The following is an 8,091-nucleotide window of genomic DNA, read 5'->3' as shown; positions in this document are numbered from 1 at the left end:
CCAGCTTCATTTTTTTTTTTTTTTGCATATGTCTGTCCAGGTTTCCCAGCACCACTTATTGAATACACTATCTTTACCCCACTGTAAATTCTTGCTTCCATTGTCATAGATGAAGTGACCATATAGGCATAGATTTATTTCTGCGCTCTCTATTCTGTTCCATTGATCTATGTGTCTGTTTTTATTGCAATACTATGCTGTTTTGATTACTGTAGCCTTGTAGTATAATTTGATGTCAGGTATCATGATATTTCCCACTTTGTTCTTATTTCTCAAGATTGCAGAGGCTATCTGGGGTCTTTAATGGTTCCGTATAAATTTTAGGATTATATGTTCTATTTTTGTGAAAAATGTCCTAGGTAGTTTGATAGGAATTTCATTGAATCTGTATATTTCCTTAGGCAGTATGGACATTTTAATGATATTAATTCTTCCTGTCCATGAGTATGGTATGTGTTTCCATCTATTTGTATCTTCTTTAATTTCTCTCTTCAGTGCCTTATAATTTTCTGAGCACAGATCTTTTACTTCTTTGGTTAAATTTATTCCTAGGTATTTTATAGTCTTTGAAGCAATTGTAAATGGGATTGTTTTCTGAATTTCTCCTTTCAATATATTATTATTGATATATACAAATGCAACTGATTTCTGAATATTAATTTTGTATCCTGCTACTTTACTAAATTCATTTATCAGCTCTAATAGTTCTTTTGGTGGACTCTTTAGGGTTCTCTATATATAGTATCATGTCATCTGCATATCATGACAATTTTACTTCCTCCTTACCAATTTGGATGCCTTTTATTTCTTTTTCTTGTGTGATTGCTGTGGCTAGAATTTCAAGAACTATGTTAAATAGAAGTGGAGAAAGTGGGCAACCTTGCCTTGTTCCTGATCTTAAGGGGAATGGTTTTAGCTTTTCCCCATTGAGTATGATGTTAGCTGTGGGTTTATCATATATGACCTTTATTATGTTGAGATATGGTCCCTCTATTCCCACTTTCTTAAGCGTTTTTATCATAAATGGCTGCTGGATTTTGTCAAATGCTTTTTCTGCATCTATTGATATGATCATATGATTTTTATTTTTCATTTTGTTAATGTGGTGTATCACATTAGTTGATTTGTGGATGTTGAACCACCCTTGCATACCAGGAATGAATCCCACTTGATCATGGTGTATGATCTTTTTAATGTATTGCTGAGTTCTGTTCGCTAATATTTTGTTGAGGATTTTTGCATCTATGTTCATTAGGGATATTGGCCTGTAGTTTTCTTTTTTGGGGGATCAGGGTGATAGTAGCCTCATAAAAAGTATTTGGGGGCCTTCCCTCCTTCTGGATTTTTTGGAATAGTTTGAGGAGAATATGTGATAATTCTTTTTTGAATGTTTTGTAAAATTTACCTGTAAAGCCATCTGGTCCAGGGCTGTAGCTTGTTGGGAGCTTGTTGATTACTGATTCAATTTCCCTGGTAGTAATCATTCTATTCAGGTTTTCTGTTTCTTCTTGAGTTAGCCTTGGAAGGTTATAGAAAATTGTCCATTTCTTCCAGATTGTCTAATTTGTTGGCATGTATTGCTCATAGTAATTTCTTAAAATTTGGTATTTCTGTAGTGTCTGTTGTCACTTCTCCTCTTTCATTTCTGACTTTATTAATTTGGGTCCTCTCTCTCTTTTTTTGATGAGTCTGGCTAAAGGTTTGTCGATTTTGTTTATCATCTCTAAAAAACAGTTTTGAATTTATTGAACTTTTGTATTTGTGTGTGTGTGTGTCTATTTGATTTATTTCTGCTCTGATCTTTATTATCTCCTTCCTTGTACTCCCTTTGAGCTTATTTTGCTGTTCCTTTTCCAGATCCCTTAAGTGTAAGGATAAACTGTTGATTTGTGATTTTTCTTGTTTTTTTTTAAGTAGGCCTGCATTACTATGATTTTCCCTCTTAGGACTGCTTTCACTGAATCCCATAGATTTTGGGTCGTCATGTTTTCATTTTCATTTGTCTCACGATATCTTTTGATTTCTTCCTTGATCTCATTGTTGACCCATTCATTATTTAGTTACATGTTATTCAGTCTCCATGTATTTGTGTGTCTTCCAGTTTTTTCCCCTGTAGTTGATTTCTAATTTTGTAGCACTGTGGTCAGAGAAGACAATTGGTATGATTTCAATTTTCTTAAATGTATCAAGACTTGTTTTGTGGCCTACCATGGGTCTGTATTGGAAAATGTTCCATGTGTGCTAGAGAAGAACGTGTATTCTGCAGCTTTGGGGTGAAATGGTCTGAAAATATCAATTAAATACAACTGGTCTAATTATTCATTTAAGACCGTTGTTTCCATATTGATTTTCTGTCTCAAAGACCTGTCCCTTGTTGTCAGAGGTGTGTTGAAGTCCCCTACTATCATAGTGTTACTGTTGATCTCTGTCTTTATGTCAGTGAATATCTGTTTTATATATTTAGGTGCTCCTATGTTGGGTGCATAGATGTTTACTAGAGTTATGTCCTCCTGTTGGGTCGATCCCTTTATTACTATGTAGTGCCCATCTTTGTCTTTTAATATGTTCTTCATTTTAAAGTCTATTTTGTCAGGTACAAGTATTGCAACTCCAGCGTTTTTCTCATTTCCATTTGCATGAAATATCTTATTCCAACCCTTCACTTTCAGCCTGTGTATGTTCAGCTGAGGTGAGTCTCTTATATACAGCATAGCAAGGGTCTTGCTTTCTTATCCACTCAGCCACCCTATGTCTTTTGATTGGAGCATTTAATCATTTACATTTAAAGTGATTATTGATATGTACATAGTTATTGCCATGTTTTTTATTTGTTGTTAGATTGTTTTCATCTTTCTTCTGCTTACAGAAGCCCTTTAAATATTTCCTGCAATGCTAGCTGGTAACAAATTCCTTTAGCTTTTTCTTTTCTGGGAAGCTCTTTATCTCTCCTTCAATTTAAAACGATAGCCTTACTGGATAAAGCCATTTAGGTTGTAGGCCTTTGAGTTCCTCCTGCCACTCTCTCCTGGCTTGCAAAATTTCTGTAGAAAAGTCATTTGATAGTCTTATAGGAGTTCCCTTGTATGTAACCTGCTGTCTTTCTCTTGCTGCTTTTAGGATTCTCTCTTTGTCTTTAACCTTTGCCATTTTAACTATAATGTGTCTTGGTGTGGACCTGTTTGGGTTCATTCTGGTTGGAACTCTCTGCACTTTCTGGGCTTGCATGTCGGTTTCCTTCACCAGGTTAGGGAAGTTTTTGGTCATTATTACTTCAAATATGTTTTCAATCCCTTACTCCCTCTCTTCACCTTCTGGTATTCCTACGATGCGCATGTTGTTGCGCTTGATGTTATCCCAGAGGTCTCTTAAACCATTCTCACGGTTTTATATTCTTTCTCCTTTTTGTTGTTCCTCTTGGGTGATCTCTGCTAACTTCTTCTAAGTCACTGATTCGATCCTCTGCTTCATCTAACCTGCTGGTAATTCCTTCAAGTGTGTTCTTTATTTCAGTTATTGTATTCTTTAGTTCTAACTGGGTGTTCATTATGATTTTCCTATCTTTTATGTCGTCACTAAGCTCCTTAAACATTCTTATCATCAGTGTTCTAAACTCTGTCTCTGATAGGTTGGTTACCTCTATTTCTTTTTGTTCCAATTCTGGAAGTTTCTTTTGTTCTTGTAATTTGGACATGTTTCTTTGTTTCCCCATTCTGGCTGACTCTCTGTTTGCTTCAATGTATTAGTTAGATCCCCTAAGGTTCTTGGTCTTTGCTGGGTGATCTTATGTAGTATGTGTCCTTTATATTTGACTTGCATCACTTCCCTATTCTCCTGTGCATGTGCTCCAAAGGTGACCCTTGTGTTGTATATTGTCCCTTTAAAATTGAGCTTTAATTGCTTTTGGCTTGTCAGTAGGTGGGATTGACTCCTAGGCTGACAAGTGGTAAGACTTGGCTCTACCCACAGTGGGTGATCTGCTGCATGAGGGTTGACCACTCAAATGAGGCTTGGCCTCTATGGGCTCTTGTGACTGTAGAGAATTCCCTCTGGGTGTGTCACTTGTAGGTCAAACCCGGTAATACTCTGGTTTGGTCTGGAGTTGGCCTCTGGGTGTGTTGAATCTTGTGCCTCTTGGGCTGGGCCCTGGTGTAGGGAAATGTCAGAACAAAGCAAATCACCAAGCACAAAAACAACAAGAAAGAAAAAACCAAATACATTCACATGTAAAAACAACCGATAACCCACACTCAACACAGGCAAAAATATCCAAAATACAAAAACAAAACAGAACAAAAAAAGCAGCACCAGTCTTGGCTTAAGCCCACCAAGTAATCTCCAGGTTATCCTCTGCTGTACGTACCAAAGAGTCCTCTGTGTCTTGTGCAGGCAGAGCCAGAGCTGGCCACCTGGTGCCCAGAGTGAACCTGGCACTGCAGTTCTAGATGAGGGGGACTATGGGGTCTGGATGGTAGTTTTCACAAAATCAGTGCAGTTTCTGCTCTTGCCTGCACATATGCTCACTGAGAGTAACACAGCCAGCCCTGTGCCCATGTCTCCTGAGTCTTAGGGCACTTCTTCTGTGTGTGTGTGTGTGTGTGTGTGTGAGTGAGTGTGTGTGTAGGGTGTGAGATTTATGAGCTGCTGAAAGCCCAGAGCTGCTTCTGCCATTTGCTGCTGACCCCTGGGTGTATCTCCGCAGTTGTAATTGTCCTGCCCTAGGCAGGCCAGAAAAGGTGGGGGCTGGGGATGGAAGAGTCTTCTCTCTCCCAGCCCAGCAGTGTCACACTCCTCCCAGCCTCTTCCATGGGTCACAGCTGCAAACCCGGTCTTCCCAGATCCTGAGCTTTACTTCTCCTCTGTAATCTGACACCACTCCTCAGTTGAGGGGCCAGCTTGAGTCTCTGGGAGGGCAGGGGTAGAATTGCTGTGGGAGAGTGGGGAGAGGGGCCCAGGTATGGTGTTTACTTCCTTTGTCCAATCTAGGGCCCAGCTGGAGGCCTCAGCTGAGCTTCCTGCCTCAAATGCTGGATATGCTGCTCTCTCGGAAAGAGAGATCAGCTGTGGGAACAGGGAAAGAGCCCACCTCCTGGCTCTTGTGGTCTCTGTTCTGTCCTGGGACTCCCTGCATCTCCTCAGCCTCGTATTCGGGTCATGTTTCCACTCTGCTCATTTCCCTCTTCCCCTGCTCACCCAATTTGCCCACCTTCAAGTAATCTTTGCACGAGTGTCTTAGCTGTGTGATGAGCAGAGTTCTTTGATGGGTTATAGATGTTCAATTTGTGTTAAGTTCCGGAGGAAAACTCAAGAAGACCACCTCTCTGCCGCCATTCCTATGACATCATCTAGTCTATTTGTTTTTCATGGTTACATGCAATGCACATTGTGTGCCGCTATTGAGTTTATTTGTTCATTTATTCATTCTTTCACAATAAGTTAAGTTTTAGACAAAATATGTCTGTTCTGCTTACTCAATTAATTGGTGACAGAATTCCAATTCAAATTGTTTAAGCAAAAAAGGGAAGTTATTTGCTCACATAACTTCCCAGTCTGGGGTTAAGATGCTGATGTGGTAGGATTGAGTGGTTCAAAAAAAGAAGACATTACCCCACCATTACTCAGCTCTACTTTCATCTGTGTTAGCTTTTTTGTCAAGCAAGTTCCTTCTAAGAGATAATAAAGATAATTCTCAGCAGCAATGGGTTTTTATTATTCTACAGCTGGAATCCCAACAAAATGAATGTAGAGTATCTCTTTTCCAATCTACCCAGCAGAAGTCCTGGGGCGCAATCTGATGGGCTTTGCTAGGATCACATGTCTACCCCTGATCCAATCACCTTGTTTCAGAAGAACAAAGTATAGTTAGGCCTGAGGCTTGTGTTCATCCCAGGAGCTAAAGGTAAAGTTAGCTCCCCTAACCACATGGACCAAATATGGGAGTAATGTGGTAACTTGTGGAGAAACTAGGATGAAAAAAAATAATGCCGAGACGTGTTCTCCCCTTCTATGTCACATCCTGGATTCTGTCCAGTCATTAGTGATCATATCATATCAAAGTCCAAAGGCAGTAAAATCCAAAATCAAATGGTCTCATCTCCTCTGAATTAAAATTTACAGGAAATAAAGTCCTCTGATTTCTTAGTTTGCCCATTCTCGGCTATAGTTGTTTCAGTAGCACCTGTGATCTAAGATATCTTTCACGGGAATTGGGCTACTTATCCTAGACAAAATAAGTTATTCCTAGAATACAGTGTTCACTAGTATTTGGTGATAATCAAAATATAAAGGGAAGATGTATTGTTTTCACCAGGATGCCAGGAATTCTGCAATTGTCCAAATCCGCAGTCTGTGACTCTAAACACAGGGGTTATCTTCCCACAGGAATTAATTTAGGCACCAAAACTGGGGAGGAGGAACCTTCTACATAAACTGTCTCTCCTTTCATACAGAAATGATTTGAGAAGTTGCTGCCACCTGGCAAGGTTGTACATTAGCAATAAGCACAACTCAAGTACCAGCTCTTATCTGAGATTTCTTTCTTTCTTATCCACCGGATCCCCAGTAACTTTCCATTTCTCCTTTGAGCTCTGTGTTCTCAGCACTTCCATGCTGCCCTGATGGTGAGTTTTATCTAGTAACACAGCCTCCACATTATTGGAGAGTGAGGGGAACAGGCAGTTGCTTTTTCAGTCCTACATTTAAGTGGCTGCCACCCCTTCCTTATTAAGGAGCTGCTCATGCCTAAAACACTTGCCCCTAAAGAAAGTTGTCATTCCTTCTCACCTTCATTTCAGCTGGAAGATGTCCAGATTTCCAGACTGAAGCTGCTTTTGATGCTTCCTACTGTTATGCCCCTAGGGGCCTAAGGAAGACCAGTATTTCTGCCTCGTGTGATTTATAACTCCATTATCCCTGGCTTTCCTCTGCTTTTTGAACTCTGTAAAGTTCTCAGACACATTCCCTGAGGGCACTGGAAACGTCTACTTGCTTGCTTTCTATATTACCTTGAAACTCAGAAACTTTTTAATACTTTTGGTTTTGAAGATATATTCACAGGAATGTGAGACTCATTATCCTCTTTGTGCTACTACCCAGATTTTCGAAGCATTCACATCTCCTCCACAGAACCCTTGTGATTTCAGGAACTCAGTTCTGCCCCTAACTCTGGGGATGGCCCAGTTTGGTTTAAGCCCAGCTCCATAGTCCATTCCCCCAGCAGAAATCACTGGTGGATGTGTGACCTACACTAGTCCAGTCAGGATGAATCTCAGACTTTTCTTGCAAAGCTAGAAAACAAATCATTCTTTCTCCCTCTACTGGTCATGAAAAGGGAAGCGTGTGGCTGACAGCCATCCTATAACTGTAAGAAAAGTACGTGGCAGAACTCGTATGCAAAAATAATTGTTTTTACCAAAGTGTCACCTTGGAGGATTATATACTTATTCCAAAAAAATAATTGGCCAAACTAATTGAGATATTCCTCTTTGAGACTAGAGCTCCCAGTCTACAGCATATTCATAATGTGTGTGTGCATGTGTGTGTGTATACACACCAGATCTGAAAATTAAGTTCGCGAACTTGTTGCAACGATGTTGCTAACCTTTTTTGATATCAGAGGGATTATTCATTATGAATTTCTACCAACTAGACAAACGGTTAACCAAATCCACTATTTGGAAGAGCTGAAAAGGCTGTGTGAAAAAGACAAAAATGCTTTTCACCAACAGTTCATGGCTCTTGCGTCATGACAATGCACCAGCTCACATAGCACTGTCTGTGAGGGAGTTTTTAGCCAGTAAACAAATAACTGTATTGGAACCCGCCCTCCCCCCACTCACTTGGTCTGGCCTCCAAGGACTTCTTTCTTTACCCGAAGATAAAGAAAATATTGAAAGGGAGACATTTTGATGACATTCAGGACATCAAGGGTAATATGATGACAGCATTAATGGCCATTCCAGAAAAACAGTTCCAAAATTGCTTTGAAGGGTGGACTAAGCACCGGTCTTGGTGTATAGCTTCCCAAGGGAGTACTTCGAAGGTGACCGTAGTGATATTCAGCAATGAGGTATGTAGCGCTTTTTCTAGGATGAG

Source organism: Rhinolophus hipposideros (assembly GCF_964194185.1).
Source record: "Rhinolophus hipposideros genome assembly, chromosome: 10".
NCBI lineage: Eukaryota > Metazoa > Chordata > Mammalia > Chiroptera > Rhinolophidae > Rhinolophus > Rhinolophus hipposideros.
Note: the sequence above shows the minus strand (reverse complement) of the source record.